Here is a 10,000-nt window from a genome sequence, read left to right as displayed (position 1 = left end):
ATACATCCCCACTGCTCTCCCAGAGTGAAATGAAGTGCTACCATACATTCCCACTGCTCTCCCAGAGTGAAATGAAGTGCTACCATACATTCCCACTGCTCTCCCAGAGTGAAATGAAGTGCTACCATACATTCCCACTGCTCTCCCAGAGTGAAATGAAGTGCTACCATACATTCCCACTGCTCTCCCAGAGTGAAATGAAGTGCTACCATACATTCCCACTGCTCTCCCAGAGTGAAATGAAGTGCTACCATACATTCCCACTGCTCTCCCAGAGTGAAATGAAGTGCTACCATACATTCCCACTGCTCTCCCAGAGTGAAATGAAGTGCTACCACAATCCATTTCTCCCTGACTGGGATACCTCAATCCATTTCTCCCTGACCGGGATACCTCAATCCATTTCTCCCTGACTGGGATACCTCAATCCATTTCTCCCTGACCGGGATACCTCAATCCATTTCTCCCTGACCGGGATACCTCAAGTGCCGACTTCCTGTAAAAGTGGAAGTATTTCAGAACCAACTTTCGTTTCTGTAAAAGTTTACAGGTCTTTAAAACGTGTTCGTTTCCTGTTCCTCTTGAGTCTGTCTTTAAAGCTTGTTCGTTTCCTGTTCCTCTTGAGTCTGTCTTTAAAGCTTGTAAGACGCACAAATCAACTGCTTATTTGGTTATTTTAGTCCCTAGCGCGCGCGCGTGTGTGTGTGTGTGTGTGTGTGTGTGTGTGTGTGTGTGTGTGTGTGTGTGTGTGTGTGTCAGTGTGTCGCGCGCGCGCGCGCGTGTGTGTGTGTGTGTGTGTGTGATCAGGGGAAATGTCTTATTTCGTTGTTGTCTTATTTTTTCCACCTAACCCTCTGAGCCTTTGATTTTGGCAAAACAGATTTTTTGTCCCCGCAAACAATCCACGAACATTGAGTGTGTATTTAAAGGGGGGCTTCGTGAAGACACAGAGAGGTAGCTCCTGCCCTTAAAGGGGGCTTCGTGAAGACAAAGAGAGGGTATGATCCCAACTCAAACTTTCACACGGCGGGTCCCACTGATGCCCACACCTCCTCACCTGTCTACGAAGAGAGGGTCGGCCTTCGGCGGAATGCTAACGGCGTGTGTGTGTGTGTCCGCGGTGTTTGTCAGTGTGCGGGGTCGTGCGAGCATGTGTGACCTTCAGCCAAGGATTGAAAACCAATCTCTCTCTCAATCCGCTTTTTCTCGTTGACATTCCTTCACCCCCAACCCCCCCCCCCACCCACCCCCCTCTCTCTCTCTATCTCTCTCTGGCTTGTTCCCTTCAGGGTTTGACACCACACAGGTATATGACGGCTCCCGCCTCCCCCTTTTTCTATGCGAGTATTCTCTGCTCGTTTTCCGCTCGTCCAAGCCCGAAAAGAGGTTTTATGATAGGAAGGGTATATCTACGGTTTATGATAGGAAGGGTATATCTACGGTTTATGAATACAAACGGTGAATTTGTTCCTCAGGAAGGCAATCGGCTTGTAGTTAACTGTGAATACTTGGTTGTCCTTGCCAGTGTCTGACTGTGTGTCGGATCGGTTGTTCATTCAGTTTAGCCATTACAAGACCATATATAGTGTTGATCTATCTGGGCTGAGCTATGTCTAGCAGTTACTGGCCAGTAGCAATACCTGACTGTCCTTCTGTCTGTCGGTCTGTCTGTCGGTCTGTCTGTCGGTCTGTCTGTCTGTCGGTCTGTCTGTCGGTCTGTCTGTCGGTCTGTCTGTGAAGATGCGCTGCTTGGTTGCCTAACTGTCTCTATCTTCTCTCTCTCTGCTTTCTCTCTCTCTCTTATCTTCTCTCTCTCTGCTCTCTCTCTCTTCTCTCTCTCTCTATCTTCTCTCTTTCTCTTCTCTCTCTCTATCTTCTCTCTCTCTCTGCTATCGTCTCTCTCTCTATCTTCTCTCTTTCTCTTCTCTCTCTCTCTATCTTCTCTCTCTCTCTGCTATCGTCTCTCTCTCTATCTTCTCTCTCTCTCTCTATCTTCTCTCTTTCTCTTCTCTCTCTCTCTCCCTCTCTGTGCTCTCTTTTCTCTGCTATTGCTCTCTCTTCCCTTTCTAGTGTCTCGCTCTTTCTCTTCTCTCTCTCTGCTCTTGGTCTCTTCTCTCTCTCGCTCTCTATCCTCTAATCTCTCTCTGCCTTCCCTCTCTATTATCTTTCTCTATATTCTCTATCTCTCTTCCTTCTATTATCTCTCCCTCTCTTCTCTCTCTCTGCTCTTTCTCGCTCTCTCTCTGTGTTCTATTCTCTCTCTTTCTATTCTCTGTCTCTGTCTCTCTTTGTAAGGATTTTGTTCAGTAGTAGTAGTAAAAGTAGATTAGTCCCTCTATAGGGCGAGGGCCAGAAGCAAAAAGCATATCTATGCTTTTTCGTGTTACCCTCGAAAAATAAAGAATTGTCATTGTCATTGTCATTGTCACTGTCATTGTCTCTCCCGCTCACTCTCTCTCCCTCACTGTCTTTCTCTCCCCCCCCCCCTCTCATTTTTGTTCGTTGCTTTTCTGTTGAAGCGTCTCTTCCTACTTGGGTCTTCCCACACGTCACGTGGTCTAGTCCCCTCCACGGCCAAGTTGTACACACTCTCTCTACAGTCTCTGTTAGCATGGCCCTTGCTCAGCCCGTAAGTCCGTCGTCAACTTCTCCCTACTCTCCTTCATCTCCTGTGCAGCCACTAGCTCTAACACTAAACATTACTAAAAGGGGAACACACACACACACACACACACACTGACACACACACACACACACACACACACACACACACACACACTGACACACACACACACACACACACACTGCCTGTCTATCTGTATGTTGGTGAATTGGTCCCACTCACACACCCGACCGGCACGGTTGGCCTAGTGGTAAGGCGTCCGCCCCGTGATCGGGAGGTTGTGTGTTCGAACCCCGGCCGGGTCATACCTAAGACATTAAAATTGGCAATCTAGTGGCTGCTCCGCCTGGCGTCTGGCATTATGGGGTTAGTGCTAGGACTGGTTGGTCCGGTGTCAGAATAATGTGACTGGGTGAGACATGAAGCCTGTGCTACGACTTCTGTCTTGTGTGTGGCGCACGTTATATGTCAAAGCAGCACCGCCCTGATATGGCCCTTCGTGGTCGGCTGGGCGTTAAGCAAACAAACAAACAAACAAACAAACTCACACACCCTGTACGTCCATCCAACCTACAAACCAAATCGTCTCTGTGTTTCTCTCTCCTCGTCCCAGCGTCCCCTACAAACCAAATCGTCTCTGTGTTTCTCTCTCCTCGTCCCAGCGTCCCCTACAAACCAAATCGTCTCTGTGTTTCTCTCTCCTCGTTCCAGCGTCTCCTACAATCGTCTCTGTGTTTCTCTCTCCTCGTCCCAGCGTCCCCTACAAACCAAATCGTCTCTGTGTTTCTCTCTCCTCGTCCCAGCGTCCCCTACAAACCAAATCGTCTCTGTGTTTCTCTCTCTATCGTCCCAGCGTCTCCTACAAGCCAAATCGTCTCTGTGTTTCTCTCTCCTCGTCCCAGCGTCCCCTACAAACCAAATCGTCTCTGTGTTTCTCTCTCCTCGTCCCAGCGTCTCCTACAAACCAAATCGTCTCTGTGTTTCTCTCTCCTCGTCCCAGCGTCCCCTACAAGCCAAATCGTCTCTGTGTTTCTCTCTCCTCGTTCCAGGGTCCCCTACAAACCAAATCGTCTCTGTGTTTCTCTCTCCTCGTCCCAGCGTCCCCTACAAACCAAATCGTCTCTGTGTTTCTCTCTCCTCGTCCCAGCGTCCCCTACAAGCCAAATCGTCTCTGTGTTTCTCTCTCCTCGTTCCAGCGTCTCCTACAAGCCAAATCGTCTCTGTGTTTCTCTCTCCTCGTTCCAGCGTCTCCTACAAGCCTAATCAAGTATGTACACCACTGAACCTATAATGACCACTCTAAACGTTGGTCAGTTGGGTGACCAAACGGTGCTCGCATTTCGCTGTCTCTGTGAGACATCGTGGCAACGTCAAGCACCAGCAGGAACCTCAACACATGACGGTACCACAGAGTGAGCGGTACCAGATCCCAACTCTCGGCCATTCTCATCAATCTTGTCACTGCAGGAGATAACAATTGTGTCATTAAGTTTTGCGGGTGGCAAATATAGTGCTTTTAGTTATGCGCTATAGAAATCTCCTTAATAAATAAAAAATAAATATATCTCTAAGCTCAAGGCTTGACTTGGTTACGTGCATCGCTTTGGACAGGACTCGCCCTGACTCCCACAGTGTCACTGTCAAGCTTTGGACAGGACTCGCCCTGACTCTCACACTGTCACTGTCGAGCTTTGGACAGGACTCGCCCTGACTCCCACAGTGTCACTGTCGAGCTTTGGACAGGACTCGCCCTGACTCTCACACTGTCACTGTCGAGCTTTGGACAGGACTCGCCCTGACTCCCACACTGTCACTGTCAAGCTTTGGACAGGACTCGCCCTGACTCCCACACTGTCACTGTCAAGCTTTGGACAGGAGGACTCGCCCTGACTCCTACAGTGTCACTGTCAAGCTTTGGACAGGACTCGCCCTGACTCCCACAGTGTCACTGTGAAGCTTTGGACAGGACTCGCCCTGACTCCCACAGTGTCACTGTCAAGCTTTGGACAGGACTCGCCCTGACTCCCACAGTGTCACTGTCAAGCTTTGGACAGGACTCGCCTGACTCCCACAGTGTCACTGTCAAGCTTTGGACAGGACTCGCCCTGACTCCCACAGTGTCACTGTCGAGCTTTGGACAGGACTCGCCCTGACTCCCACAGTGTCACTATCGAGCTTTGGACAGGACTCGCCCTGACTCCCACACTGTCACTGTCGAGGCAAGCTCTTGCGCGGCTACAAACACGCCGGGCCCCAACTTAACTTGTGGTCATTCAAAGCCTTACTATATCGAACTATATCGAACAATATTGACGATCACACTGTAAGCCTTATTATATCGAACTATATCGTACAATATTGACGATCACACTGTAAGCCTTATTATATCGAACTATATCGAACAATATTGAGAAAAACTTCCTTACTTACTTATTGCCCGTTATGCCGGTTGGCACGTGACGTATGGCAGCAATTTAGAGGAACATTGACGATCAAATCCTTAACTATATTATTAGAACAACGATAGTGGATAGTGACGATCAAATCCTGCTCTAAATTAATGAGAAAAGTAGTGATGATCAGATTATTAACTATATACAAGTAATAGGGTGGTGAATATGCTCCCGCACCTTTTGACCCCCCCCCCCCCCCCAGGCCACCATCACGCCTTCACCACTCCCTTGATTTAATTACGATTGCATTAAAACAACAACATGGCGGTGCAAAACAATCAACTTAACGCACGAACTCGTAACACCAACGACAATCTCACACGTGCAATCATGATGTTAGTTAGCTGTTGCTTTTCGGGTCCAGCGGACCATAATAGGCCAAATCAGGACCCCGCAATCATGATGTTAGTTAGCTGTTGCTTTTCGGGTCCAGCGGACCATAATAGGCCAAATCAGGACCCCGCAATCATGATGGCCAACGGCACGTAAAGGATACCCAATAATCGTACACAAGTTATTTGTTGTTCTCACCCCCCCCCCCCCCTCTCCTCCCCGACGACTACTGCAAGAAGTTCCCTCCCCCTGCCAAGCCTAGAAGAGGTGAAGGCACACATCCATGTTTCTGACAAAGCGCTGGCGTCAACACCCTCTCGGCTCAAACTGTCTCACCCCGCAGTTAAACGGGTGGCAGTTAAACGGGTGGCAGCTTGCACAGAACTAACGAGGCAAGAGAAAGGAGAGGGCAACAGGTCGGTGTGTCTAAATGTAAAATGAGGGCAGGATGAGCAGGGTGGGGAAGGGTGCAGAGAGAAGGGAGGGGAGGGGGGGGAGGGGGTAGGGATAGGTCGAGCATCCCTATCGTCACACAACGGGGCCAACCAAGTATAAAGTTTTGTGCAGAACAAATTGGGTGAATAGAAAAGTGCACAACTGACGCAGAACAAATTGGGTGAATAGAAAAGTGCACAACTGACGCAGAACAAATTGGGTGAATAGAAAAGTGCACAACTGACGCAGAACAAATTGGGTGAATAGAAAAGTGCACAACTGACGCAGAACAAATTGGGTGAATAGAAAAGTGCACAACTGACGCAGAACAAATTGAATGAATAGAAAAGTGCACAACTGACGCAGAACAAATTGGGTGAATAGAAAAGTGCACAACTGACGCAGAACAAATTGGGTGAATAGAAAAGTGCACAACTGACGCAGAACAAATTGGGTGAATAGAAAAGTGCACAACTGACGCAGAACAAATTGGGTGAATAGAAAAGTGCACAACTGACGTAGAACAAATTGGGTGAATAGAAAAGTGCACAACTGACGTAGAACAAATTGGGTGAATAGAAAAGTGCACAACTGACGCAGAACGAGCGAGCTTGATTGTGCGCCGCCATACAGACAGGGTGTGATAGATAGATAATGTCATACAGACAGGGTGTGATAGATAGATAATGTCATACAGACAGGGTGTGATAGATAGATAATGTCATACAGACAGGGTGTGATAGATAGATAATGTCACATTGTGCGCCGCCATACAGACAGGGTGTGATAGATAGATAATGTCATACAGACAGGGTGTGATAGATAGATAATGTCACACAGTGCGCCGCCATACAGACAGGGTGTGATAGATAGATAATGTCACATTGTGTACAGTAGACTTAGCACCGGCCTCATTAGCAAGGCAAGCCAGCAGCCAGCCATACCGAGCAGCCTCCGGCCACTAGCCCTTAATGCGTGTGGTCTGGTGAGCTCCATAGCTTCATCATACACTCAATGGCAACTGCACTTGACTTTTCAAAGTTTACTTATGCTATAGACCGAGCTACGTACTGCATTTTCAATTTGAACTTGCACGAGAATGTTAATCTGTAAGGCAGTTTTCCGTTTTTGGGAAATGCAATGTTTTGTGATGATCCTGAATTTAGTGACGCCGGCACAGCAAAGACGTGTTGTGATTAAGTGATGAACGATGAGGGTTGTTATGTTATACGTTTGCGCGCGCGCGCGTGTGTGTGTGTGTGTGTGTGTGTGTGTGTGTGTATGTGTGTGTCACAGTGTGTGTGTGTGTGTGTGTGGGTGTGTGTGTGTGTGTGTGTGTGTGTGTGTGTGTGTGTGTGAAGGATTACAGGGTGTAATCCGTGAGTACTTGATCTAGAGCTTGCAGTACACATGAAGGGGGATGAGGCACTGAAAGGTCTGCACGTAAGTTGACATGGAAGATCGGAAAAATGTCCACCACTAACCCTCCACCACTAACCCTCCACCACTAACCCTCCACCACTAACCCGCCACCACTAACCCTCCACCACTAACCCTCCACCACTAACCCCCCACCACTAACCCGCCACCACTAACCCTCCACCACTAACCCTCCACCACTAACCCGCCACCACTAACCCTCCACCACTAACCCTCCACCACTAACCCCCCACCACTAACCCGCCACCACTAACCCTCCACCACTAACCCTCCACCACTAACCCTCCACCACTAACCCGCCACCGGGATTTGAACACTCCACCTTCCGCATCGGAGGCCGACGTCTTACCCACTAAGCCATTCGTGTTTTTGACACACCTCTTGCTTACTTATAAAGTTATAGTTTCTGGCCTCTGACGCCGGGTGCACGTGGTGACAGTAGACAGTGCTGACCTTGACCTACAACACAGACATGTACAGGGCGAGATGGAGAACTGGACTGTCAGTGAAAAAAACCAAATAATGTATTTGTCTCCAGATTAACAAATAAAGGCAGAGACCGTCCCGTTAACTGGCCAGGTTAACAAATAAAGGCAGAGACCGTCCCGTTAACTGGCCAGGTTAACAAATAAAGGCAGAGACCGTCCCGTTAACTGGCCAGATTAACAAATAAAGGCAGAGACCGTCCCGTTAACTGGCCAGATTAACAAATAAAGGCAGAGACCGTCCCGTTAACTGGCCAGATTAACAAATAAAGGCAGAGACCGTCCCGTTAACTGGCCAGATTAACAAATAAAGGCAGAGACCGTCCCGTTAACTGGCCAGATTAACAAATAAAGGCAGAGACCGTCCCGTTAACTGGCCAGGTTAACAAATAAAGGCAGAGACCGTCCCGTTAACTGGCCAGGTTAACAAATAAAGGCAGAGACCGTCCCGTTAACTGGCCAGGTTAACAAATAAAGGCAGAGACCGTCCCGTTAACTGGCCAGGTTAACAAATAAAGGCAGAGACCGTCCCGTTAACTGGCCAGATTAACAAATAAAGGCAGAGACCGTCCCGTTAACTGGCCAGATTAACAAATAAAGGCAGAGACCGTCCCGTTAACTGGCCAGGTTAACAAATAAAGGCAGAGACCGTCCCGTTAACTGGCCAGGTTAACAAATAAAGGCAGAGACCGTCCCGTTAACTGGCCAGATTAACAAATAAAGGCAGAGACCGTCCCGTTAACTGGCCAGGTTAACAAATAAAGGCAGAGACCGTCCCGTTAACTGGCCAGGTTAACAAATAAAGGCAGAGACCGTCCCGTTAACTGGCCAGGTTAACAAATAAAGGCAGAGACCGTCCCGTTAACTGGCCAGGTTAACAAATAAAGGCAGAGACCGTCCCGTTAACTGGCCAGGTTAACAAATAAAGGCAGAGACCGTCCCGTTAACTGGCCAGGTTAACAAATAAAGGCAGAGACCGTCCCGTTAACTGGCCAGATTAACAAATAAAGGCAGAGACCGTCCCGTTAACTGGCCAGGTTAACAAATAAAGGCAGAGACCGTCCCGTTAACTGGCCAGGTTAACAAATAAAGGCAGAGACCGTCCCGTTAACTGGCCAGGTTAACAAATAAAGGCAGAGACCGTCCCGTTAACTGGCCAGGTTAACAAATAAAGGCAGAGACCGTCCCGTTAACTGGCCAGGTTAACAAATAAAGGCAGAGACCGTCCCGTTAACTGGCCAGATTAACAAATAAAGGCAGAGACCGTCCCGTTAACTGGCCAGGTTAACAAATAAAGGCAGAGACCGTCCCGTTAACTGGCCAGGTTAACAAATAAAGGCAGAGACCGTCCCGTTAACTGGCCAGGTTAACAAATAAAGGCAGAGACCGTCCCGTTAACTGGCCAGGTTAACAAATAAAGGCAGAGACCGTCCCGTTAACTGGCCAGATTAACAAATAAAGGCAGAGACCGTCCCGTTAACTGGCCAGGTTAACAAATAAAGGCAGAGACCGTCCCGTTAACTGGCCAGGTTAACAAATAAAGGCAGAGACCGTCCCGTTAACTGGCCAGGCTTTCCCATGGGCTTAGACCAAGACCCTGATTGCTTAGACCAAGACCCTGATTGCTTAGACCAAGACCCTGATTGCTTAGACCAAGACCCTGATTGCTTAGACCAAGACCCTGATTGCTTAGACCAAAACCCTGATTGCTTAGACCAAGACCCTGATTGCTTAGACCAAGACCCTGATTGCTTAGACCAAGACCCTGATTGCTTAGACCAAGACCCTGATTGCTTAGACCAAGACCCTGATTGCTTAGACCAAGACCCTGATTGCTTAGACCAAGACCCTGATTGCGTCGTGTTTAGACCAAGACCCTGATTGCTTAGACCAAGACCCTGATTGCTTAGACCAAGACCCTGATTGCTTAGACCAAGACCCTGATTGCTTAGACCAAGACCCTGATTGCTTAGACCAAGACCCTGATTGCGTCGTGTTTAGACCAAGACCCTGATTGCTTAGACCAAGACCCTGATTGCTTAGACCAAGACCCTGATTGCTTAGACCAAGACCCTGATTGCTTAGACCAAGACCCTGATTGCTTAGACCAAGACCCTGATTGCGTCGTGTGCGCTGGATGCAGCTGATGAATTAATTGCCCTGATTGACAGGTTGCATTTCAGATATGAATTAATCCAAACTGAACACATCTCACTCCCTACAGAAGGATC

At 48.5% G+C, this 10,000-nt stretch overlaps 1 protein-coding gene across 1 annotated transcript in view; it reads left to right on the top strand.

Moving 5' to 3' along the window:
• LOC138967845 (high mobility group nucleosome-binding domain-containing protein 5-like) overlaps window positions 1-10,000 on the top strand; it is a 31,982-nt gene that overhangs the window by 16,539 nt on the left and 5,443 nt on the right. The window lies entirely within an intron of this gene.

This window comes from Littorina saxatilis, linkage group LG5, assembly GCF_037325665.1.
Source record: "Littorina saxatilis isolate snail1 linkage group LG5, US_GU_Lsax_2.0, whole genome shotgun sequence".
NCBI lineage: Eukaryota > Metazoa > Mollusca > Gastropoda > Littorinimorpha > Littorinidae > Littorina > Littorina saxatilis.
Note: the sequence above shows the minus strand (reverse complement) of the source record. Positions and strands in the feature narration are given on the sequence as shown.